The sequence below is a fragment of the Pogoniulus pusillus genome, chromosome 14, assembly GCF_015220805.1.
Source record: "Pogoniulus pusillus isolate bPogPus1 chromosome 14, bPogPus1.pri, whole genome shotgun sequence".
NCBI lineage: Eukaryota > Metazoa > Chordata > Aves > Piciformes > Lybiidae > Pogoniulus > Pogoniulus pusillus.
In genome coordinates this window covers 16,038,104-16,065,665 of record NC_087277.1, presented here as the reverse complement: position 1 = coordinate 16,065,665, position 27,562 = coordinate 16,038,104, and the positions used below count along the sequence as shown (strand labels likewise).

General features: G+C 42.1%; 2 long non-coding RNA genes across 3 annotated transcripts in view; both read left to right on the top strand.

The window, feature by feature from the left end:
* Positions 1–27,562, top strand: part of LOC135181058 (uncharacterized) — a 136,898-nt gene that overhangs the window by 97,674 nt on the left and 11,662 nt on the right. The gene's annotated exons all lie outside the window — the stretch shown is intronic.
* Positions 11,973–13,497, top strand: LOC135181057 (uncharacterized). The gene is made up of 2 exons (XR_010304685.1): positions 11,973–12,035; positions 12,142–13,497. It is a non-coding gene; the product is annotated as an uncharacterized LOC135181057 (long non-coding RNA).

Genomic DNA, 27,562 nt, shown 5'->3' with positions numbered 1-27,562 from the left:
AAAGCTCCTGATGCAGTTCATAATGGCTTCTTACTGTGCTCTCTGTTCTTCCCCTGTATCAAGATAGGCTGGTATTGTGCCTTTAATACATGCTTTTCCTGTAACTGCCAGCTCTTCTGCCCTCCTTTATCCCTAAAATTACTTTCCCAAGACACCCTACAGATGATTTCCTTGGGATTCTGAAAGCTACTTTTAATTTTTTTTTTTTTTTTTTTTTGGGGGGGGGGGGGGGGTGTTGGGGAGGGGAGTGTAGGAGGAAGTCCATTATCCTTATTTTTTTCCACTCCTTCCTTTTTCTTCTGATAGGGAGACACAATCCTTTCACCTGTCACCTTCCCTTTTTAGTTTTCACACCAGTCCCTCTCTCTGAGACAGTACCAAATCCAAAGCACCCCAAATCCAAAGCACCATTTGATACGTCACTGATGCAGCAACATTATCCATAGTGTGAATCCATCGTGCTTTCCCAGCAAGTAGTTGGCATTCTGTGTTCCTTATTGACAACATAACCTGTCCTTTGGTACCCACAGTCTACAGAGGACCCATCTCCTATTATTACTCTTTCTCATACTCACGTGGAAACAAATGTGCATCAGCTCTGAACTTCATGGAAAATGCACATGCTCTTGATGTAAAATACCCGTCTTCATCGAATCATAGAATCATTTCAGTAGGTAAAGGTCTTTCAGATCAAGACCAATTGTTAACCTAATGATGACAAGTCCGTTAGTAAACCGTGTCCCTAAGCATCATATCTACATGCCTTCGGAATACCTCCAGGGATGATCACACAACCACATCTCCGTTCCAGCATTTGACAACCCTTTCAGCCAATAATTTTTTCCTAAAGCCAAAGTTAACCTCCTCTGCTGTAACTTGAGACCATTTCCTCTTGTCCTGTCACTTATTTACAGCCTGGGAGAGGAGACTGACACCCACTTCACTCCAACCTCCTTTCAGATAGTTGTGGAAGGTCATGGAAAATATCATTGTGAATGCCATTACGAACCACATACAGGACAACCAGGTGATCATGCCCAGTCAGGGTTTATGAAGGGCGGGTCCTGTCTGATGAACATGACCTCTTTCTATGACATGATGCACCTAGTATATGAGGGAAAGGTTGTGGATGTTGTTTACTTGTACTTCTGTAAGGTTTTTAGTACTGTTTCTCATGCCATTCTCATAAAATTCCTGGCTACTCATGGTGTAGATTCTCTGCTGGGTAAAGCACTGGCAGAATGGCCTGTCCTGGAGAGTAGTGGTCAATTAGTAGTTAAATCCACCTGATAGGCAGTCACAAGTGGTGTTCCCAAAGGCTTAGTACTGGGACCAGTCCTGTTCAATTTCTTTAGCAATGACTTGGATGAGGGGATTGAATGCACCCTCAGCAAGTTTGCAGCCAACACAAAATTAGGTGAGAGTATTGATCTGCTTGAGGGTAGGGAGACTCTACCGAGAGGCCTGGATAGGTTGGACCGATAGGCTGAGGTCAAACTGTATGAGCTTCAACAAGGCCAAGTGCCAGGTCCTGTACCTGAACCACAATGACCTCATACAATGCTACAAGCTTGGGGAAGAATGGCTAGAGAGCTGTGTGATGGAATAGGACCGGGGAGTGCTGATTGCTAAGTGGATGACTATGAGCCAGCAGTTTGCTCAGGTGGCCAAAAAGGCCAATAGTATCCTGGCCTGGTACCCTGGTATTAGAAATAGTGTGGCTACTAAGTGGGTACAGAGAAGGGCTTCCGAGCTGGCAAAGGGCCTAAAAAACAAGTCCTATGAGGATCAGCTGAGAGAAACAGGGCCACTTAGAAAAGAGGCTGAGGAGAGATGAAGGGATGTTTTAGCAAGACAGGCACTGGTCTCTTCTCACAAGTGGCTTGTGGATCTGGTGCCTAGGGACGTGGTGTAGTGACAGACTTGGTGGAGTAGGTGAAACGGCTGGGCTTGGTATCTCAGAGGTCCTTTCCAGCCTGGATGATTCTATGATAAGGTCTTCCCTAAGCTGCCTTTTCTCCAAGCTGTGTTCCTGCCTTTGGCCACCTGGGCAAACTGCTCATGTTCATCTAACTGTCAACCGTTACTCCTATATGTCTTTTTCCTCCAGGCAGCTTTCCAACTGCTCTTCCCCAGGCCTAGGGGGTGCTGCTGTGACCCAAGTGCAGGATCTGATACTTGACCTTCTTGAACTAATGGTCTTGCACCATCAGTTAAGTCTGTCCAATTCCCTTTGTAGAGCCCTCCTAGCCTCTCCTTTCTGTAGTTACAGAACAAGCTGTGTCTCTTGAAGATATATTCCAGTTTTCCTGCATATTCCATTTTTAAGGTGGGATAGTCCTTCTCAAAGGGAGAGTATGTGAAGGAATGGGTTCCCTCACTATCCTGTATTTGTTTGATTATGTGTCTGGAGGGGAATTATTCCCTTCAAATCTAATGATTTCAATAGTTTACAAATTCTGGGAAGATCTCAGAGGAAAGACTAGCATCAAGATGGGTGTCCACACTGCCAGTCTGCAAGAACAGAGTCTGGCTTGCTTCTTTGTCTGGAGACATGCAGGTCTCAATTCTGGTTGATCCAGCCACAGTGGGACTGTTGAAAGAGGTTTTTGTCTTGAGGTAACATTCCATGTGCTGCACTGATCACTTGATATTCTTCTTACCTCTATAACATGTAGTTGTCATAGAAAATTGCTGCATAGCATCAAAATAGAGCAGGTGCATACATACTGACATTGCTCTGCTTCTGTGGCATACTCTTCCACCTTCAGGAAAACTCTGGCTTGAGTTTTTCCTGTACCACAGGTTGTATCTCTGCTTTGAGTTTAATAGACCCTGGTAGTCTTTCCTTCCATGCAGTGCCTAATTGCTTTATGAACCTATTTATAGCTTCTAGAGCATCTTATTGCAATGAATGCTGTGATTTAATTACGTACTGTGTGAACCAGCACCTTTTTGTGTAAATCTTCTAGCTGATAATTTCATTTGGTACTCACTAGTTCTTGTGTAATGACTCCATGCTGTGCAAAATTCTGTTACAGCCTCTCCACAACTCTTCCTTTTCAAGGCTAAAGATTTAGTCATTGTTCAGAGCTGTTCTTTCTCTTTGATCTCTTCTCCTGTCCTTCACTGTAGTCTTTCAAGTCCTCCTGCACCTTTCATAGATGTGATAACCAGAAAGGCACATGCAGCACAAATAGTGTACACCAGACTGGAAGGAAGCATTATGGCTTCCCTGTTCTTTTACCAATGCTGTTTGACTACTGGCCTCCTGATGACAGTGCATGGAACCAACATTTCTTTCTGGAGATAGATTTCAAAAGCTATGTAAGTACAGCTAAGTTTTGATGGTTTGGGAATTCTTTTTCTTGCGTGCCCCACCATGCAATTCTTCATATTTTTGGCAGAGAGTTTGATTCTCTCAGCATCAAAAGGACATTTGGCAATGTTTTGCAATTTTTGTGACAGTGTGTGTAATATCATATCTGTAGTAAACATTGTTCTAGTACTCAAGGCTTTCTGCCTCTAGACAGGTGTCATCTCTATTGATTGTGTGTTTTTTCTGGACTCTCACATCCTATTGCATCTTTATTTTTTTGGGTTAGTTTTTTAATCAAGCAGTCTGGAAAATTGATTTGGAGCAAGGTCTTTCTGCAGGCACTGCAGGCCTGCACTCAAAATTCTTAAAGTGCTTTTTTTTGGATGCCCTCAAATGAGTCCAGTGAAGCTGAAGAGTTTGCTTTCATGTGTGGCTGCTCAAGAGCAGTTCAAGACTGGTAGTTTAATCTTTCAGTGATCTGGAGCCTCATATAGCTCTGACTCTCATTAGATATCCTTAGCAGTGAAAAGGTGGTTTTACTTGAACAGTTCATATAATAAATGTTTAGGGCACTGACACCAAGGAAATTATTGTCTTCACTTTGAGGAACTGTGACATTTTTTTGCAGCTGTGGTTGCAAGCAAGTGTTTAGTAAGTGGGAGGCACTACAGAGCAAGTCTCTTTATCCATCACATTACCCTAGTAATTAAACTGTCAGACAGGGATGTCAGGCTTTAATAGTAAAAAAAAATTGAAATCACATAGTGGTAAAAAATTTGTGATTATTCCTCTAGTTAAGCCTATAATCTTTTTATCCTAATCATTATATTTCCATAAGGGATTGCTCAGAAAACACTTCTTTTTCCTTTTAATTTAATTCTTCTTATGTGTTTTAAAATAACAAGAAGTTATTTAATGACTCCAGTGTTCCTGTGACTCTGGAAAACAATTATCCTGAGATTTTTTTTTTTAAAGGGAACTCCTGGGGTATTTTCTAGAATCTCCAGGTACATTTTACTTGAGTATGCAGATCCACCTGATTGTCTGCTTCTGGACTTGTCCTGTGGGTTCATTCTCCAGGCTGTCAGGTCAGATTTAGCTGGCCTGGTCCCTTTGAAGTGGGACATGGATGGCTGTCCCTTGTACTTTTGTTCTAGATACTGGATTTTCCAGAATTTTCTCCTTGCTTTCTGCTTCCCAGCTTCTGGTTCAGGTGGCAGTATACTTGTGTGTATGAAACAGGTGGCACAGGACTAAGGTCACACAGCCTGATTAGATCATGAAAAACATAACAGTGACATATTTGTCTCTGACAAATGGTTCTGGCCTGACTCAGGGACATCAACCCTCAAAAAGACAGTGTTCTCCTCCTTCTCGTGCTTGCTTTCAGAATCTGTCCTATGTTACCTAACTATAATGGTGAGCTTTGCAATAAAAATAGTTTTCCTCTGGAAAAGAGAATAAAAACCCTGAAACCTATTTCTCTGACCAGTAGGGCTGCTGGACATCAACATGCCCAGCCAAAAACTGTTTAATCCAGAAGGCTCAATGATGTATCTGATCCAAATAATACCAGTGGCCACTGAGGGTCGAGCTGTATTTGTGGACTCATGCCTAAAGAAAAAATCCAAAAGTCAGAATTACCTTTTGCCCTTGGAATAGTTCTGAGGAAGATAATAAAAGATGTCTGCTTTACATTTCAATACATATTTTTCTACATTTGGAATAACAAAGGATCACAGCACACACCTCACTATGTGAACAGCTGAAAATGCTTATTTCTTTATGTTATCACCTTCTTTAATGGCTCCCCGTGGCATATGATATTGTGGCTACCATTGCTTTTGTCCTCTTCTAACTAGGACCAGACAGAGAGAAGTGCAAGCTTTTAGTATCGCATTACCAATTTCCTGAGCAACAGAATGCCAAGTTCCAATTTGCGTTCTAATTTTAACTACAGTATAGATTTTTAAATAAGCCTCAGGCTTCCTATTAACATGATCTGTCTGCTCCTTTGGTGCTCTCTCTTCCCATTCGGATCGACCCATGAATGGGTTGCCTGTATTATTCATTGTGCAGTCAATTAAGCTTTCAGTGTTAAAGGCTTTCAAGTGTAGCATTCCTTCCGTAGAACTCATTACCTGTGTCAATACACAAAGAAGAAACACTTAATAGATTTAAAACCTCTAGTATCTGCTCCTTTCTTCCCCCCTCAGTTGTTATTAGGACTTAGGAACAATTGGTATTCTGGTTATATTCCTTATTGCCCTGATATTAATTTCATTAGTTGGGTAGTGTGTACAATGGAGTTCCAAAGTGTCTTTGCATCACATGAACTTAAATTAGTCTTGAGGCTTTCTAAAAAGGATTAAGTAAATGAAAATTATTATTATGGCTTTGTAGAGCTTCAGAAATTAGGAAATCTCTTTTCAGCACCTGTGGGAAAGCAGGAAGTGTCCCATACGGAAAACTCCATCTACAGCCCTTGTTCCAACCACAAAATAAGCAAAAATTAAATGCAGGTTTAGATGCTGCTGCTGGGGTTTGTTATGCTTCTTGAACTAAGATTTTGTGGAGAAACATTTTGATAAGTATATAGCTTCTCAGCTTCATTTCCCTGAACTACTCACTGAGACACTATACAAGATGTCACACACAAATATGTGACTCCTGCTTCAACCTGGCAGGAAGAATCAAAGACTTAACTTGACTCAAACCTGCACACGGCTGTGGCTCTGCTAATACCTAACATTTTTCTTCCTAGCCCCTCCAGTGCCCCAGATACTTCTCCCTACTCCCACGCTGCAAGGTACTCTTTGCTTTAGCCAGGGTCTTTTATGGGTCCTGCACTTAGACTGAGTCACTGAACCCAAAACTTCTAAAAATGGTGTAATTTTACAAAGATAGGTTACAGTGATTTGGGCTCAACTTACTCCACTCCTTCTCTTAACCAAAGAATCAATTTCCAGTAAAGTCTTACAAACCAGCAGAAGCTATAGAGTTGAAAACTGTCATGGGGAAGAAATGGCCAGCAGGGCTCAAAAGGGAGATGGAAAGATGTGAACTTCTCTGCTGTTGCAAAGAAACATTAATGGAACAATGCTCTCAGACACAGCTCTGTAAGGTTTTCCTCACAGACAGAGCATGCTCGAGTTGTGGGAATTTGGGGGTTTGCTTCATTTTCAAAGAAAGCTAAGATACAAAAGACCATCTTGCAGAGCAAATGAACACTATCAGCTATCTTAAAACTCCAGCCTGCTATTTGATCCAAAGCTAAAACCTCCTGAGGTTTCTGCCAAGCCTTTTCACTTCTGTTAGCTGAAGAACAACCCCTCACTGTACAAATAATGGCCAGGCAATGGCTTGTTTAATTGACCTTGATATAAATGTCAAGGAACCAGGCAGAAACATAGCTGCTGCATGTCATAGGGCACCAGTTTAGATGCTGCTGGCGTGGGAAGAGCTGGCATGAAAACTGAAGATGCTGCTGCATCAAAAGAGCTGGCATGTAAACCGAAGGTACAACGAGTAGGACAAGTTAACCATTCTCCTTGTCTCAGGATAACAAGACATTGAAAAAGAGATGCACAAAGGATATTTGTCTTGTGGCTAAAGGACACAAGTTTTCAGGTTTATGCCTCACAGTCACAGCTTCTGTGTCTCATCAGAGGCTGTAATCAGTCACTTTTATTGTGGATTTGTTTGAGTTTTTAATTATTTGTTGCAAAACCAAACTCTGAAGAAGGAGGCTGACCTGTTAGGGTTTCAATCCTTCCAGAAGGATTGAGTTCCTTACATTTTTTTTCCAAAGCTAATAGCTGCCATAAAGCATGCAAGTGGTTAAAGCAAAGATCAACTTCCTTATTTTTTTTTAACAGAAATAAAAGAGGGAGAAAGAAAGTATTAGGTCTTTAATGTTTGGGAGTTGGTAGTCAGACTCCAGGAGTTTAAACAGATGACCTAGCAGAGGAGGCGGGTGTGATGCATTCTGTTGCACTGGGTAATGTATTCTGAGTTCTTGGCTCCAGGGGAGAGAAAGTAAAAATGAAAACCAAAATGCCAAACAAAACCCAAACAAAACTCAGAAATGATCCTGGTTAGGGTAAAAAGTGATTTCAGCTCTTTTGCTGTTGAGTAGTCTCTTCCTGCTTGTCCCTATCTTCACTCTCGTATCAAGGTGAAAACAAGAAATCAGTAAGCCAGGAGTTGTGTCAGCGTGGAACATCTTCCAGGCTGTCTTTGTCTGCTTGCTAATAATGAAAGTCTATTTATAGCTCAGTGTAGAGCGGGGAAAGTGTGCTGTGGGTGACAATGTGATACGGATTTCACAGTCCATCAGTTTGGATTTCAAGTTTACAGTCCTCTCTTAGACTAATTGAGAAGTCAGACACTGTTTTGGGATGTTACAGGCAATGTAAAGTAGGGCATTTGGTGCTTGTTTAGCGAGCATTTGGGGTCAGGCTGGCTGGGGCAATGTCAGAGCACGCTGAGATCAGTCAGGATTTGCACAGTGGACTGAGAAAACCCATCTTATGGAGGCAGGTTTTGCATGCTGAGGATCAAGGTGCTTGTGGGCTTGATATCTGTCACAGCCCATCATTTTGTGGTAATTATTAGCAGAAGTCCCAGATTAGACTGCAGCCAGGCCCTGGGACCAGACACTGCAGACACAGTGCATGGTAGCACCCATGCAGCAGAGCCTTCCAACTCTCTCTTTTTTTCGGCTTTCCTGGGCCTGGCCATTCGGGCCATCAGTGCCCTGTCCCAGTAGCTGTTTCTGGGGTTTCAGAGTGATGTGGTGCTAAGCCCCATGCAGTAATGAAAAGGAAGGAAGGCCCAATGTTTTGGCGTGGCCCACTGCTGTACTGACATAGTGGAAGTGTGGCATCAGAACAAAAATGGGAAAGTACTGGAAAAAAAATACTATTCTCTACAGGGAGGGAAGAGGACACACTGGGAGCTGGTGAGCACTAGTATCACTGTCCTGAAAAACAGCTCCCTCTCCAGAACGTTAATATTTTAATTTGACAAAAATTAGAAAATGGAATAGAGTCACAGAGGCTGAGTTTATTTCCCATCAGAGTGAGAAACAGAAGCTGAGTCTTCTTCACCTCATTTCAGTCTACCATATGGAACCACTCATGAGTTGATTCTACTGCCACCTTCTAGGACCACAACTGCACTTTTCCAATCTGTGGAGAGGCAGAACAAATGATCACAGACTGATCAATGCAGATCCCAAATGATCCAGAGAGATTGCCCTTCCCATACAGGGACCACAGTGAACCGTGCCAGAGAAATAGGAGTGACTTCCTGTGATCATTTCTGTAGTCATGTGGATGGGTCTCATCTCATCTGCAGCTTCCTTTCTGTGCCACAGAGTTAACTGATTGTATCCAGGTTAATGTAAATGAGATCAAACTAACAGGGAGAGGAGATACACAGATGGGGTACTTGATGGTCCTGAATAGCTCATACACTGCTGGAACAAGCTGCTGTCCGTGGTTCTGGGACTTGGAGGTTTCTGCTTTCTCTCGCTACACTTTTTCATGCTGATGGAATTATGTCTTGTGTGTTGGAGCAAAGGGAAACAACTGTGGCTCTCTGCACTTTGAAAGGCAAGACAAGAAGAAAAGGCAACAATGAATTAGGTCTGATCAGCTTCATTTTAAAACTATGAACAGAGTTTGAACATAGCACTTAGATAATACAAACTCTAGTGTCCATTGAGCTTTAAAGCAGCTGGATGTAGAGTCTGTATTGCTATTTTCAACGTTCTTTTTATTCCCTACTCTGTGTTTTCAGTTAAGTTCACAGCCTTTCCATTGACATGTCTGTAATTCAATTTACTTGACATAGTCCCAATACCTGATAATAAAACACTTCTTGTTTCTGAGAAAAGCAAACAAATTCTGTCTTAGCCTCTCAATGTTCCCAGATCTCTCTTCCTGTTCAAATATACTCACACGGAGTATTTTTTTCAGTCTTAGGAGTAGGAGCACTACAGCCACAAGTTAGTGGCTTGATGAGTTTGTAAGGTCCGTTATCTGGAAAAGCCTCTGAATCTCAGATTCTGCTGATGACAGACTCCGAGTTGCATCTAATAAGGGAAAAGCGCAATAAAGAGTTAAGAAAGGAGAAAAGATAGATGATTTTGTCAGTGAGGCTAAAAATGCACTCTTAGAGAATGTGATAAGTAAATGCCTGAGTTCTTACATGTTCTGAAAGGGAGCAATCCAAATACAATACATTGTCCCCTGTCAAAAGCAGTTCGTTTCTTCCCTTTTCTGAGTGGCCTTTGTGTTCTTGGTTTGTACTGGTCCAAATACAGTCTGGTGATGACTGTACTGTCTATTTCCTATTGAAGAGTAAAACAAGGCCCTGCTAAGAGTACTACATCAGCTTTAGGTTTATCAGATTCATCAGTTCTGCTCCAAACTTGTAATATCTCCATCTGTCAGGAACAAGGTGAATATCTATATAGTGTCACTGCATGCTTTGTTTTCAGCCAGTGAGATGTTTCCCCCCCCAAATCCTAATATTTTGTTAAAAGGTTTGTTTTCCAGCAGCAGCAGAGATTGTTCCAGGTCTGTTTACTGAACTTGTGCACAGCCTGGGCAGCTTTGCACTCAATATTGTATGATACTGTATGCCTCAGCACTATTTGAATTTGTCCATCCTCAGGTAAAACTCTTCATAGAGGCTTGTTTCAGAATTGGAAGAGCGTTGTGATCACCCTCAAGCCCTTGACACTAAGAGTAAAATTTTACCTATGCTAGGTACAAGACTCATCATTTGTACTGACTCTGCTCTTGCCTGTAGTACCAATTCTTTATTTACTCGAAGTAACCTGATCTTGTTCTAATACTGATTGGTAACCCTCCGCACCTGACTCCACAGTAAAACAACTGTTTGAGTGCAGCTCATGGTGAGAATCAGACCTGATCTCTTTGTCTGAGTCTTGAATCTCCACCCTGTGACACTTTCCCACATAGCAACGAGTGCATTAGGGTACTTTGATTCACTGCTTTTGAAGGATTCACCCAGAGAATCTTCTGAGACCTGCAGTATCTTCTGCAGAATTTACCTATAGATAAAATAATTATCTTTCCTACTTTAATTATCAGACTGTCACTGGGAGAATCAGTCACTGGTCTACAGCACTAGCAACAAGCATATTAGGGCCATTAAACCAGTATGGAGCTGGGCAGTGTGATGTATGGAAATTAAGAGAGCCAGACTGGTGCAGCCATACAGCACAGTGTTAAATGGGATATGACAAAGTTCTTGGGTACCATGTTAGTATGCTACTATGATAAAATACTCTGTTCATTATGTGCAGAAGCGTCAGCCTGGGTCAATTGCTTCCATTTTTGGAGTTATTTTGAGTTCTGCTAGCTCAGACACCATGAAACCATCTGAGAGCTCAAGCAAGAACTGTAGATAAGGCACAGATGGCTTGGCTGCTCCACACTGAAAGTTTCTCTTGTAGGTAACTCATACTCTAAGAGGTGTGTCATTGGGGAGGCAAAGGTCTACTTGTGGGGACAAAAATAATGACTTTTGGTTATGCTTTTGGTCTCTGAAATCTGTGAGCTCCACAGTTGTGTGGAAATAGAAGTTCGATGTACTTAAAAGAGGGAAGTTGTGCTGGTTCAACTTCATCAAGGAAAACACAACTACTCTGATCCACTCAGGGTCTTGTTTTTCACTGTATTTTCTAAATGTGCCAGTGGTGAGGGGTTGAAGGACAGAGGTGGGAGGGAGCCTGAAAGAGCTGACAGTAAGTAACAACACATCCAAGCTTTGACATACTCTGGTGGTACAACTTAATTAACTAATGGCCTGGATAGAGCTGTAATGGGATCCTAAAACACAAAGCTTTTAAGCAAAACTTAAAGCCAACAGCATCAAGAACAGTGAGCTGAGGGCATTTGCTCCCTATTTTTTTTCCCTGTAAGGCTGATGAGACAGCCCCTAACATGCTCTCTATCCCTAAAGGTGTTTCCCCACCTAGTGTCCCTGGGAAACAATTACAACCAGCTTGGTCCCATTGTCACACTTTTGATCTCATGATTCAGAGGCTTCCTCATAAACACACAGAAGCTGTATGCAGAGAAAAAGAAGATGGCTTTTGGAAAGATCCTTCATGGAACTGGCCTCAGCTCTCTAAGTGTTTCCATCACTGCCTGCTTCTCTGACATTTGATGGTGATTTGGGTTGCCCTGTCATCATTTTCCTTCAATGGTGCTTACCTATCTGAAACTTCTGCTCTCTCAAATATGACTATTTGGAGATGTACATCAATACATAGGGTTTCAGGCTGCTGGGGCACCCACTTGCCTATATGCATCTGTCTTGGGAAGGGATTTAGTGTACAGCAGCTGACTGTTGTTTCCCAGCATAACCTGCAAAACTTCCCACAGCATTTTCCCAGCCTGTGGCGTGCACATGGGTGCCCACTCACATAGATGAGGTCTAACAATGTGGGTGTTTTAGGCAAACAGATGCTTAAACTAGGTAGGCTAGCAGAATTTGTCACATCACCTTCAGCACTTGCCTCTTCTACTGAGATTTTAATGTGAGTAATTAAACCATAGTCTTTATCTGCATTGCCATTATTAATTTGTTGAATGAAGATCTCTCCTCCCAAGCACACTATCCCTGAGGCCCTGAAGCATGCACATATGGTGACACACTGCTCTGTTCCAGCAAGGTTGGTGGTCGTGCTGTTCTTCCTCTTCTCCCTAATTTCCTCTCACATGCATATTTCTTTTTGTAAAGGTGAAACTCAAATTCTTCTTGTTGTGTTTCCCTCCCAGCACTAGGTATTTTTTTTTTATGTGTAGCTCATTCTTCAGGCTTGCAGAAACTTGCTGGGCATCAGCAACAGCACTGGCAGAGAGGAAGTATGGACAGATGGCTCTTGGCTGAACCTCCTGCCTGTCAATGGCTGGCAATTCCTCTTCTATCTCTGGCGTTTCGGCAAGAACAGAAGGAGCACTGCCAGCTCCTACGTTTAGTGTTGCTGGCTGCAACCTGCCAGGGACAACATATGGTCTGCAGTACCTACAGAGGGAGTTGGACAGGAGATGGCTGCCGGTCCCCACTGAGATTCAAGGCATGCCTTATTCTGATGTTTGGCAGCAGTTGAAATGCCACACAGCAAAGTGTCTTGGAGTGCTCCTAAGAGGACACTCCAGTCAGCCAGAAGAGCAGTGAAGACATCAGGGAATCAAAAGTACTGAGGCTGTGCTCTGTCCTATTTAACACCAATACACCAAAAGCCTTTGGGAACCCAGATGCATGTGTTTCTAATGAAAACATGACCCTGTGAATTATGTAGTTGCTCTCCCTGTAGCTGAAGAGAACCATGATACAGCATGGACAGGGCAGTGTCATTTTCTTGCAGAATGATCTAGCCTAGCAGTTCACATCCTGCTTTGCGATATGTATAGGTCCTGGGAATTTGTTGACTTTACACACAAGATCAGAAGACAGAGCCTTCTCTTCCTTAGGATGTGGAGGGACTGCTACATGGGTCCACAATGAGTGTTTCTCAGCAACACAGCAATGCTTTGGAGCTTCAGGAGATCCTTACCTGGAATATGTTAAGATACATACAATGGTGTTACAGGAATCTTAAGTTTAAGATGTGGCCCTGTGGCTCTAGTGGAATTGATATTCTAGGGTCTATCAGTGAGACCAGGTAAGTCTGGTCTCTTGTCTGTATCTTGGATGGACCCCCTTGCATGTCTACACAGATGTTCCTGGAGATTAAACTCCTGTCAATTTGAATGAAAAGGGGAAAAAAGGAAGACATTGTTCCTCAGTGAAAATTATCTGACTGTACTCTTCCCACAGGAAGAGGAAACCTGCCAAATTTAGGGAATTTTTATAACAGATGTGAAATCTGCACCTGACCACAAGGCAGTAATGGCCATAACACAAGCACAGAGATAAATACTGCTGCAGGGATAACAGACCTGAAAAATATCTCAGCTGAGAATGGTTCAATTTGCACATAGCTAATCGATAGAAAGAGCAGATCAATAACAACAACAGAAATACTTCATATTATGAGTAAGATTCTGTGTCAATTAAAAGTGTGGCTGCAGATCTCAGGCACATACCTGGAACAGCTTTTTAATTAAATGGCATCAAGACGCTTAGAGCAAGATGTGTCCAGAGTCCCAAAGGAATTGTGTTGTAACTGCACTGTAATTAGTACTTATGTTACCTGGTTTAGAGTTTACTCACATAGCTGTCTCCTGCTGTACTCATCACTTCTCTGTGCACTGTGTATCTCCATTTGAAAGAAGTAGTGTGACATCCTGGCATTCGTTTCTCTAAAATCCACTCTGTAAGATATTTATTGACATTTCTGGACAGGAAAAGAAGTAGTGTCAGTCTGAAAGCTTCAGTCCTGTAGTCCTGAGTCTGAGACTCTTTCGAAAACAGTTAATGCTTCTTTCCTTGCCAGTTTTCATTTTGGTTAGACAGGGAACTGTGTCTTTCTGTACTGAGATGCAGAACTTAGTACAATGTCATCCAGACCTCGGGTAAGTAAAGATGGTGTTTCAATATAAAGAGGTGATGACAGTAATTGTTTGGAATAGAGAGAAGGAGACCCTTTGTGATAGTCAAGAAGACTTCCACTTGCCCTCTGGTTGTCATTAAGCACACAGCTTTGAAAGCAGCAAGGAACTTGGCAATTCTAGAAAACCTGAAAATAATTTAAAAAGGTTAGCTCATAGTTAATCACAGGTTCCCCATGAAAGGTGAAATGCTAATTATTTCTCCCTAATTGCACTAAAATCTTCAGAGGATTCATATATTGGCATGACCTATAGTTTACAGAGACCCAGATGACACCCGCATACCACCTAATTAGCAGTGATTTTTCCACAGAAGGCACCTCTTTGAATCGTTACATTTTCCACACACTTTTTCATATTAGCTCTGTGAAAATAACCCTCCCTACTTCCTACAATAGAGGATGAGTCAGACGCATCATTGCACAGCACCCAAAACCTTCCCCAACCAGAATAATCCTTGTAACACTTGCTGATACGAGAAAGCTGAGGGGGTACGCTCTGAACTCCCTGTCAATGGGAGTTAAGTGTGTGTAGGGAGAAGAAAACACAATTAAAATGAACAGTTTGCACCAGATACACATTATAATGAATACACACTAACCATCGGGGAATAATTATCCGGTTGCATTAGTAACCAGGTCATGCTTTGATCCATGGCCCTGCAGCCGCAAGATATGACTTGTCTTAGTTTCCAAAGAGCAGCAGAGATATCCGAGTCAAGCCCACAGCTGCTGGGGAGAGCAAGACTGGCAATTAATCATTTGTGTCATCCCTGTGTACCTCCCTTATCTTCGACTATTATTTTTTTCTGCCACAGTAGAAGGCAAGAAATGTGGCACTTCAGAGACACAGAGGTCATGCTTTAGCCTGGATACCTTACAGAGCAGCATTTCCTTTTCTCATCTGAAGCCTATGGAAAGGAAGCGGGAGTTTCACTTTGTGCTCTTGCTGGATTTGTCAGCTCTGCAAGTTGTCCTGTTTTGTCTAGGGTTAGTCAGTACAGCGATGCGAGTGAATCACTCTCACCACAGCACTCAAATGCGGACACACTTATACATGCTTAGGAAGCAGGGGGTAAGCAACAGGCAAAATTGGAAGTCGGGCTATATGGAAACGTGTCTCTGCTGAAAGCATGTTTTGAGGTAAAAGAGATTGAGATTTGCTGCAAGCTGATGCTCCCAGTTGCTGTTACTGGGTGTATCAAACACTGCCTAGGGAACCTAGCAGGAGAGGAGAAAACTATGGGTGATATAAGGCTGATATGAAAAACACTCATTCTTAGCTCCTCAGTCCATCTCCCAAAATCTAGTCTGTGACATGATATAGCAGCCAGTGCAATCAGGACCTTCCACAAACATTTCCCTTCTGCAGAGGACTTTGGCTGGCCGAGGCAAAGCAGAGGCAGGAAAGGGGACTTCCACTTATTTCTGGAAATTTTTTTATCTGTTATACAATCATAGAATCACTTTGGCTGGAAAAGATCATTGAGTCCAACAGTTTTCTAACTACCAAGTCTGGTGCTAGATTATGTGCCTTAGTACCACATCTACACATGTTTCAGAATCATAGAATCATTAGGGTTGGAAAAAACCTCTAAGATCAAGTCCCGTTTTCTACTCAATACCACCAGGCCCACTAAACCATGTCCAGAAATGCCACATCTGTACATTTTTAAAGCACCTTCTGGGATGGGGATTCAACCAAGTCCCACCAACACTGGAGCCTGTACCAGTGTGGTAATAGCTTTCAGTGAAGATGTTTCATCTAAGTCTTCTAATATCCAATTTAGATCTTCCTTGCTGCAACTTGAGCCCATTTCCTCACATCCCATCACTTGTTACTAGAGAGAAGAGAGTGACCTCTACCTCACTACGAGATGCATTCAGGTAGTTGTATAGAGTAGACTCACTTGTCCTAAAAGAGGTCACAGGGAGAAAACCTTGCCACAGGTGAATGGGAACACAAAGCAGATTGTTGATTCTGCGTGGGAGCTATGCTTACTTTCTTACCTATGGAAACAATATATACAGAACTCACTCCATGCTGAAAAGGAGTAAAAAAGAAGGTAATTTTTCTGGCAAGACTTTTTAAAATGAAGTGCCAGACATTGAGATCCTAATGTTAAATCATCTATATATGTAAAAACATCTGCATTATTCTGCTGGTTTTGGGTGAGATAGAGTTAAAGGTTTTCAGAGAAACCTGCATGCAGCTATATTTTGGATTTGTGATGAAAACATTGCTGATAATATACTTTCAGTTGTCGTTAAGCAGTCCTTACACAACCTCAAGGCTTTTTCTGTTCCTCATATTGCCCTGTAAGTGAGAAGGCTGGGAGTACACAAAAGTCTGGGGTGGGACAGCTGATCCCAGCTGACCAAAGGGATATTCTGTTCCATGTGACGTTGTTCTCAGCAATAAAGTGGGTGTGAGGCAAAGCTAAGACAGGGCTAACAGACTTTTAAAAGTGGACTTTACCTCATACAGATGTAACTTAACATGGAGGCACCATATTGGTGTTAGGCCAGGGTTGACAGAAGCTCCCAGAAGGAAACCTAAAATCTAGGCAGATACTAAAAAAGCCAAGTCAAAATGATCAAGACCATCAACACAAGAATTGGAGAATCATAGAGTCAGTCAGGCTTGGAAGGGACCACAAGGATCATCCAGTTCCAACCCACTGCCATGGGCAGGAACACTCTACCCTAGATCAGGCTGGCCAGAGCCCCATCCAGATTGGCCTTAAACACCTGCAGGGATGGAGCCTCAACCACCTCCCTAGGTAACCCATTCCAGGCTCTCATCACTCATGCTGAACAACTTCCTCCTCATGTCCAGTCTGAACCTACCCATCTCCAGCTTCACTCCATTCCCCCTAGTCCTGTCACTACCTGATAGCCTAAAAAGTCCCTCCCCAGCTTTTTTGTAGGCCCCCTTCAGATACTGAAAGGCCACAATAAGGTCACCTGGGAGCCTTCTCCTCTCCAGACAGAACAGCTCCAACTCTTTCAGTCTGTCCTCATAGGAGAGGTGCTCCAGCCCTCTGATTGTCCCTATGGCCCTTCTCTGGACATGCTCCAGCACATCCACATCCTTCTTGTAATGGGGGTCCAGAACTGTAAAGTTATATAAGATTAAGCATTTAAACATCCTGCTGGTCCTGGAGAGAGTATCCTGGTCCCAGAGAGAGGAAATGTCTTCAAGGCTTTTTCAACTCGGTAGCTTCATTCTCTTCAGTGAGGTAACACCATTTCCAGCAGATTGCTCTGAACAAAGCAGTGCTCAGTAGACATGGATCTTTATGGAAAGTTCTTGCAGTAAAAAAATAGTACAGTCCACTTCAGCAAATCTGCTGTAGGTTAAAGTTGGTGGTGAAGATGATAAAGGTTGGGTTTTTTTTACCATTTCTCCCACATGTTTGGCAAATGGATTATTTTATGTGTTATTAGTTTTGCTCTGTGGCCTGTACAGTCCTATTTTATTGAGTAATTTACATGACATATGGTAGCTCCATTCAGATAGATAGTATTTGGAGGTATTTTTCATGTTCTTCGATCTTCTCTTGTATATTGCATCAGCAGGAAAGATTACACCTATTACATATAGCATCCACTCACTCATTTTAATTCACCTCTCCCTCTAAACAAAGGACCTATAGAAAGGAACAATTTTATTGAATAATTAACATCATTAATCTTTGCCTATTGATACCTGAAGTGTCACTGCAGCCTATAAAATAGCTTACATAGCAGCTTTCATGCAATGCATCACAAAACACTTCACAAATAATAGCGTAATGACAGCCAGTAGAACAACAAATCATTTCCAGAGCAAATGGACATGTCACAAAATCTCTTTGAACAACGCAAGCAATATCAAACGATTTAAAAACAGATACAGTCTGTGCTCCTTGTACCTCTCAGCAGAAGGCAATTCTATGCATGAGGTGCATAGCAAGTAAGAGCTTTTGAGCCATGCAGGTTTCAGGCAAATTTTTCTGCAGGCAGATTTTCCTATGATCCAAAAAGATGCCCATAGATTTGAAGAGACAGATTTTCTTGCACGTAGAATTATGCTAAGAAATTGATGATTTATTAATATCTGAATCTAAACAAGATGGGAATTTACATCATAGGAGTACTCCTAGTTAAATGCCTTATGTCAGGCCTTTAAGTAATTCCAAGCATTCTGTTTTCAAAGTGGAGGAGGCAATTTTGTGTTCCTGGAACTTGAAAGGCAAGAGACAATGCCGCACATGATAGAAACCTACTCTTTCCATTCATGTAAAGACAGGTCTGAGCAACAACCAGTGATAGATCGACTGTTTGTTTTGTCTGTGTTATCTGTTCAAAGGGGTAAGCAAGGTGCAGTGGCAAAACTGTCAAATCTGTAACAGGATCCCTGATCCATCCTAGTGCATTAAAAGACAATGCTTTGTGCCCTCTTATGGGAAGAAATACAGGAAAGTTTTTGAGAAGTGAAAGATTTATCTCCAGGAATAACTGGGAAATGCTTCCCAGGGGCTGTAAACTGGTACGGCTGTGGACACCAACCAATAGTGCCATGAAGAATTGCAGTAATATCTGTGTGAAATACATGGGTAATGTTTCCAAATCCCAGGTTAGACATCAGTAGTCACCGTCCAGCAACGTGCCTTCAACAGGATAAAGAGAATGTGCATGGCAGTACTCATTGCACAGTCTGTTATACTGAGGCAGACCCATACTGCTGAACAGATCATAGACACTGAGTTAACTCTTTCCTCTACTGTGTGAGGGCAAGGGATGATTTGCACAAAATGGAGGATCCAGACTTGTACAGAGTACAAGAAACACTGAGTTATAGCGCGATACAAAAGACTGTATCTGGTAAATCTATCTGAAGGTGGAACTAGATTTTATGGCATTATGGGGTATCAGACGAGGTCTACTAGGCTTAGTGGAGAAACAGGGGAGAAGCTATTTTATCAAAGCCTCACAGGAATTTTGTGGATACTTTAATTCCAGTCTGATTTCTTGGCAGTGTTATACCTACATGCCTCATATGTAACTTCAATGGGAAAAGTGATAAAAGAAAAAGTGGGTTCTAAGTCAAGAACATATGAGTTTTGCTGCAAACAAGGTTGGTTGGTGTTCTAAAGCAGTTTCTAACAGTATGTCCTGGAGATGAAAACGCCTCCTTAAGAGTTGAAGTTGATTATGAAACTTGGTGCCACAGATGTTTATTTAGTTGAATTCTCTGTGAAACTGATGAATTATGTTATTAACATGCTAGACTCTGTCCTCCTGGTGCATTTCAAAGAATCATAGAACAGCCCAGGCTGGAAGGAGCTTCAAAAGATCATCACCTTTTGAGGCAAAGGGAGCTGAGCTGAGATTATCTAGCACTGTGTCTAGTAACATCTTGAAAAACCCCACTACATCCTGGAGTGGCTGTTCTCATTGTAAAAAATTTGTTTCTTATACTGAGATGAAACTGCTCCTCATGCAACTTCTCCTTCTTGCACAAGGAAGCAACCTGTTCCATGAGGAAGCTCCTTGCCTTCTCCATGTAGCTTATTTTAAAAGAGAGCCTCTACCTTCTTCATAGCCACTCTCTAAATACTGCAATACTGTGATGAAATCTTTCTAGAGTCTTCTCTTTTCAAGAAACAAAAGAGGTAAGTCCCCAGCTCTTTGATTTTTGTGGCCCACCTTTGGAACCTCTCCAGTCTGCCTGTGACTTTTTTGAGTTGTGGGGACCAGAATCAGATACTCTAGGTAGTCTAGATATGGCCTGACAAGTGCTCTATAGAGTGGGATGGTCACACGCCTGTCTCTGCTAACAGTGCCTCTGTATATGCAGTCCGGGATCCAATCTGCCTTTATCACCGCAAAAGCACACTGCTGACACACAGCCTGTTGTCCGCCAGGCCTTCCAGGCCCCTTTTGTCAAGAATGTTCTCAGTTGCAGAGGTCCCAGCCTACACTGGACTCCTTGATTATGTAATCCCAGTTAGAGAGCTTTTCTCTTGTCTTTTTTAAACTTCATAAAGTTGTTGCTTATCCATTGTTCCAGCCTCTCCAGTTCTCTTGTATGATGGCTCTTTTTTCTGATGTGTCCTCTTCACTGTGTGGCTTGGTGTCACCAGTGGACTTGGTAAGGGTCCATTTAATGCTATCATCCAGATCACTTACAGAAATACTGAATGGTAGAGGGCTCAGTATGAATCTCTGGGGGGTCTCCACTTGTGATAGGCTGCTTGGTCTGAGTAAAAAAACACTGATCACCACTCTTTGAGTGACGCATCTTAGACAATTCCTTACCTGCATCACAGACCCTCCATTTACTCTGTAATTTGTCAGTTTGTCTTAGCAGAGGCTGTTGGAAACAGTGTTGAACATTTTGCTGAAGCAATATTCCCTGCTTTCCCCATGCTAACAGAAAATGTTACTATGTTCTTTCAGGTGTCAGGTTAGTCTAACATGTATTTGGCTTTGGTAAAAGCGTTGTCTTGCAATCCAAATGAATTTGGTTTTAAATATTGGTGTGATGACACATTTCTGCATTCAGTCCTGTTCTCCTCAATGCTATATTTCCTTTCTCTCAGAGTAGAACAGCCCCTGCTCAGCTCAGCAGAGCAGCAACACAAGATGGAGGAGAACAAGCACTCCATGACCTTGAGTGAGCCAAAGTACATTCAGCAGTGTAATATACTCTAGAGCTGGTAGCATCCTCCAGAATGAGTACAGTGACATAACTCATATAAAGGACCTTCTTCTTTTATCATTTGCTATTATGCTTTCCCCTCACACTAAGTATACTCAATAACTATCTACATGAATTTCAGAAATATGGCCTTGTTCCAAGCATAAAAGTAAGGCAACGGAAGATAAAAAATGATTGAACAAAGTCAAGGACATTGAACTGAAAACACTGATACATGATGGAGAACAAAGTCTTCCAGTTTTCCCCTCTCTTGTTATGGAGTTGGACAGAACTATGTATGTGTGTCCTTTCTCTTTAGCACCAGACCAATTAAAACACTTTATATCCTTGTCAAATCATCATCCCTGGCAGTGCTCAAAAAACATGAAGGTGTGGTGTTTAGTGACATGGTTTAGTGGTGGACTTGGCACAGTTAGTTTAGGAGTTGGACTCAATGATCTTGGAGGCCTTTTTGAAGCTGAACAATTTGCTGATTCTACTGCAGCAAAGTGTCCCCTCCGGTACACGGATTAAGAAGACTTCTTCTATCATCTGTAGCTTCTCTAGACTCATGCAGTACTAGCAGTGAGGTCAGTCAGAAGTGGATATGAGAACTGGCCTCAGTAAGTACAAGTGTCAGGGGCAGTTTCAGGTAAGGAGAATGCAATTGCACACAGTTCTGTTGCTGTAAGTAGGGTGGGCATGAATACTTGTGTCTATTGAGGGAAAAAAGACTCGGACAGGGGTGTTAAGATATCAGTTATTGCAATGGGCATACAATGTGTCTCAGTGCTTGTTTGAACAGGGATGTATGGGAAGGAGAGAGAGTGCTATTACAGGCAGATGCAGGAGCTTTTTTTAGCTCTGGCATTAATTTTTCACCCTGTGTTCCTTCTCCTCAGTTTCTAGGAAGAAAAGAAACAGATCTAACCATGCAAAAGTCCCTTTGCTCTGCCTCTAGCTATAAGCTTAAAAGTTATGTGCTTAACAACACTGAATTGCAGACAACCCCCCTTCAAGAATTCCTAGCTCAGTGGCTCTGTGAAGACCTCTTTGAAGGTGCAGCTCTTCAAAAACACTCTGCAGCAGCACAACAGAAGCATTTGTGGCTAAATATAGAAATGCACTTGCTTTGAGCATGGATCATTTGCTTCAGGTTCACCTCTGGAGCTGCATTTATAGATACGGTACAGATTTTAAGGAGAAAAAGTGAGAGATGGAAGCAAGAAAGGAGGGAATCAGATAGTTCGAGTGCCTTTGGAGAGGAAAAAGGCTCAGGCTAGTGAGGCTGGGCTACTGGCCAGCAGTCTGATGTGGTCATAGCTAGGCAAATGCATGATTAAATACATTAGTCAGAGGTTTTTTTAACCCACCACAGTCAGAAGCTAACCTTGTCACTTAGAACATTAACAAAATGAAAAAGAAATACTGCTGTCCTCACTAATTTTGATGGAGCATACATCAGATCCCCATCTTGGGTGTCACCAGAGATTTCAGTTTGTTGGGAAGAAGAAAAAGCCAAAGTAGGTGACCTCTGAGGGAACTGAAAAACAGAATTTGTGGGGGCTATCTGTGATTTTAATATTGGTGCAATATTGTCCTTGGGTATGTATGGGACTGGAAATAAACACCAGACATGGGCACTTGTCTAATACTACATGGAATAATTGGGTTCCTGGCACCTTGGTGGAGGACATTTGGGAGGTATTTCCACTTGGACCCAAAAGACTTAGGAGCCTAATGGGATTCCATAGTTACAAGAAAACACAAGCTTGGCAGCACACCTCTGAGTTTCTAAATGCATCTCCTCACTGGTACCCCAAGTCTTTCGCCCCACTCTCCTAACCATTAGTATGTTAACTGAATAGAAGCAGGATTTTCAGAGATGCACACCATCCTTCACATCACACAGCCAGTTGGCACCTTGCTCTGATTCAGAGAGATTCATGCCTGTACCTTCCTAAAGACAGTGAGCAACTGCTGCTGGTTTCGTGCTGCTGTGCCATGTAGACTGTAACTCCCTTTACATAAGCCATGTATCTATTGCATCCACATGTTCACAATGAGTGGTTTAAGTGCATGAAAGACTCTATGTATAAAGAGTAGGTAACATAGGGACTGGTTTACCACCATCTTGTCCCACACAAGAATAGGGGCCGACAAGCTGAGGATCATGTGAGACAGTGAAATCAAGGAGAAATCATTCTTCTTTAATGGATAGGAGATCTGCAGAGTTCCCAGAAAGGGGTGCCTAAGTGTAAATCTACCTGGTTGTACGGGAAAATACCTTGAAGATGAGAATGGAATGGAATGGAATGGAATGGAATGGAATGGAATGGAATAAAGGGTAAGGATGGGAAGGTGACAAAGCCCTAAGCTTTGGTGAGCAGGTGGTTACTATTCTGACTGCACTAATGGCATCTTCAGTTTGGTCTTTAGGCATAGGGATTGTTTTTCTGGAAGCAATATTTTGCAGAGGGATTTGAAATCACATTGAACCTCAAACTGTTTGTAGTGCATCATGGGAGGAAGTGTTCTCTAGCTACTGTCTGAGCAAAGAAATGAAGACAGCTATGTCTGCAAGCAGGTGTCTAGTACCTAGGAACTAGCAAGGCTGTGGATTTTGATTTCTGCTATGAATTACAACCAAATAAATAGAAGAGGTGCCTGGCAGTTTCTGGCACCTCATAGTGCCATCCACCTGCAATGGCCCTGAGCAGAACCCAATGTCTGAGTAAACAGTGTGTTTTTATGCAGTTGTTTTGAGGTAAAAATCAGGTTAGCTGACAAGACATGTCTATTCATTCTGACTTAATCCAGGTCATACCAAATGTTTATAATTGAGACCAGGTCCCCTGGTCAGGCCAGAGGTTTCAGCAAAAGGTTGACTTAATATCTGGGAGCTGCATACTCCAGAGAACAAATATACACATAGGGTTTATGATGATCTCTCTGACTGTTAGATTGGAATGATTAATGCACAGGTTCATTTTGCATCAGTTATGGGCCAGAAAGGGACTCCCTAAGAAGTTATTACCTAGTATTTTCAGTTGAAGAGAGACTAAGGAAACAGTCTCTGTGGTTAGTTCCTTGAATTTAGTTTTGTAGCTTTGGTAAAGTGATTTCCCAGGTCCAGAAATGAGAAACAGTTGAGTATCCAGCTGATGTCAGTGGGAGCTGGGGAGACTTGACACCTTTGAGAAATCAGGCCATTTAGTCTCAGTGAAGGGAAATGAAAACTAATCACAGCATCCTTTCTCTGATATGTTATGACAAGTGTTGCTCAACTGGTGTCCAAGACCTCCTGACAACAATACCTGTGCCACCAGCTTTGTCCTCTGGCCTTACATGACAACAATTTCACATCACTCAATAGCTTTTGTGCATTGCTTTTCTGCTGGTTGAAACATTATCATAAGAGTAAGTGGAGCAACATAAAGCTTTTCTACATGTGCTCCATGTTATATCAGTAACACAACCCATTTGTCAGGCTTAGGAATAAACATGATGCTTTGGTGAACAGAAGCACAAAGAAATAGAGATTTCAGCACCTGAGATGGGTTTGTCCAGGCTATAAATTGTTGTTCAATTACAAGTTGATTTTTTGCCCTTGAGCACTTAGTCATAACTATGTTCCATCTTGACTGGCTCTGGAGATGAGATGCTTTGGGCAAAGCTACTGACTGGTCAGATAAAAAAAATCTCAGTAGGAAATATTAGCCCTGGCAAAATAATGATGAGGTTTGCCATTAAATGACATGAATTTCATTTAAGGCCAGAAGAGAGATTGTTATAATTACATAGACCCTTCCTCAGTGGTTCCCTCATGTCATCTTCATAACACGTGCCTGAATCCAACATGCAATGTCCAAAACCACACAGCATGACTTCAACATGGGAAAGTAAGCTGGTGAACTACTTGAAATACTTAATGGAACCATTTGGTCTTGCATTATATATCAGCACTGGTCAAGCCACACCTTGAGTACTGTGTCCAGTTCTGGGCCCCTCAATTCAAGAGAGATGTTGAGGTGCTGGAACATGTCCAGAGAAGGGCGACAAAGATGGTGAAAGGCCTGGAACACAAACCCTATGAGGAGAGGCTGAGGGAGCTGGGGTTGTTTAGCCTGGAGAAGAGGAGGCTCAGGGGTGACATCATTGCGGTCTACAACTACCTGAAGGGAGGTTGTAGCCAGGTTGGGGGTGGCCTCTTCTGCCAGGCAACCAGCAATAGAACAAGGGGACACAGTCTCAAGTTGTGCTGGGGAAAGTATAGGCTGGATGTTAGGAGGAAGTTCTTCCCAGAGAGAGTGATTTTCCATTGGAATGGGCTGCCCAGGGAGGTGGTGGAGGCACCGTCTCTGGAGGTGTTCAAGAAAGACTGGCTGAGGCACTTAGTGCCATGGTCTAGTTGACTGGATAGGGCTGGGTGCTCAGTTGGACTGGATGATCTTGGAGGTGTCTTCCAACCTGGTTGATTCTATGATTCATTGACTTGTTCCCGCTCAATACACCTTGCTATGCCCTTTACCACAAGGAATGTTCCTATGGCCTTTTCAGGTGATCTTTTCTACTTACAGAAAATTTGTTTCCTGGTATTTTTTTTTCCAGAAGTACAGAGGATTTCATTAGCATGAGTCCACTCTGAAAGAAAGCCCTTTGAAAAAGTCATGTTTATGCTGTACAAAGTTCTGCCTACAGTTTTCCATTCATGTCTGCTCACTGCAAAAAAATTCCACCAGGGAAGATTAAGGTTAAAAGTTTAATCACAAAAGTATTGTAAAGCACTGGAATAAGCTGCCCAGGCAAGTGGTGGAGTCACCATGCCTGGAGGTATTTAAGAGATATGTAGCTGTGATGCTTAGGGATGTGGTTTAGTAGTAATCTAGCAGTGTTAATGTTTTGACTTGATGATCTTAAAGGTCTTCTCCAATCTAAACTAATGTAGGATTCTCTAACATCATCATAATAATAAAAACATCATCATCAACAACAACAACAAACCCAATAATAATCAAAAATAACCAGACATTGGAAAAAACAGGAATCCTGTCCTGACCTTTTCTTGGAATAATTTGCCCAGAGCAGTGGTGGAGTCACCATTCTTGGAGGTATTTAAATGGTGCATGGACCCAGCACTTAGGGACATGGTTTAGCATTGACCTTGCAGTGCTAGGTCGAATGTTGGACTAGATGGTCTTGCAGATCTCTTCCAACCAAACATATCTGTGATCCTGTGATTCATTATCCAAGTTCTAAACTGAAAGTTCATACGCATGGTCCAGTGGAAGCTCATGCAGAGAACCTAGTTTTCATTAGGTTAGCATGTCAGCAGTTGCATGACCAGCTTATGGTGCTCCAAAGTAGCAGCCTTTACATTAATGCTACTGACTGCAGCAACCAAACCCTGGGGAGTGTGTTTGAGGTCATAGAAGCTTGCTGCTCCAGGTAAAGTCTGGTCTTCTGTCAGTCCAGGGATAGGTCTGGGAAAATAGTGCATATAGTTTGAAGCAAAGCCTTGAGAGTGTAGTGGTCCCCTATCTACTCCTCCCCACTTTCTCTGTTTTTCCCTCTCAGTCAGTAGGGACAATAAAGTATTTTCTATGGGCAATGCAGTCTGGCTGAGGTATGAACAAACTGATGCATCCAGATCTTACCACCAGCAACAGAGGCATCACAGCTGCTCCCCAAGCAGAGGTATTTAGGTGTCTACTGTTAGACAGGATGAAATCGGAACAAAAGGATGTGCCAGCCTTTATCCTGCAGCACAACTGCTTTGCTTCTCACAACTTCTCTGAACTACAGATGTGCATAATTGCTTTTAAATAAATGTTTCAGTCAAGATATAAGAAAGTCTTAATGCTTGCAGTAGTGCACTTATGATGAGCAGCCTTCCAATAACAAAACAACAATCTGTGTATGCACCCAAGGCAAAAGGAGCTGGTAATAAGTTAGTGTCAAGCTTCTAGGGGATTAATATATGAACATTGGGTTAAACATACTCTATTTTAAAAACACTCAAGCAGCATTGTTTTATGCAGCATGTTATTAAAATTGACATGAGTTACTATTAACCACTGTATGTAAGGACACTCATGTTGTAACTCATGCTTTATTATGCAACTACAGGTAAGCACATAAAAATTCAGTGATGTACTGTACTGCATCTTATTTAGATCACTGTTGCTGTGAAATGTGAAGTGTCACACCAATATGTTTGCTCTGCTAGCAATTCCATAGTAAATTGCAAACAGGCTCAACGAAGCTAATCCTCTTGTAATTTATTTAAGAAGACTTCTCCATTTATATTCAAGGTGCATTTTGACAAACATGCTGCACCATTAAAAACAAACAAACCACACACACAAAGAAACAGCAACCACACAATCATCAAAACAAAGACTAACAAACAAAAAAAACACCCAACAAACCCAACCCAACACTCAGAGCCCGATGAGCCCAGCATTAAATAGCTAACCTAGAACCTCTGCATTTACATAAACTTCAAAAGAGTGCCTCTCTCCCACTGTGTTTAAGGATAAAGGCTACATGAGAGTGCATCTGAGAACTACCACAGTGAAGGGCTTCCTGGCTTATGGCCCCAGGGAAGGTCAGAGAAAGGGTATTTCAAACATAGATAATGCCAAGAGAGTCTTTCCCTCCTGGTGTCTAGCAGTCAATAATTTGACTGAGTCAAAAGCTTGATCAAGAGCATTGTGCTTACCAGATTCATGTATCTTCTGCAAATGTGTGTAAACCTCCCATGGACAGCTTCACACTTTCAATTACTGTTATGTCCTGTGGCAATACGGTGGCACTGTAGTGATGAGCTTTCTGAAAATGTGGTTTCACTTGGTTTTTTTCATTGATGTTTTAAATTCTTTTATGATGAGAAACAGAAAAGAAATATATACAATTAATTTTCTCCAATCCACTCACATTTTTTTTGTCCTTTGAC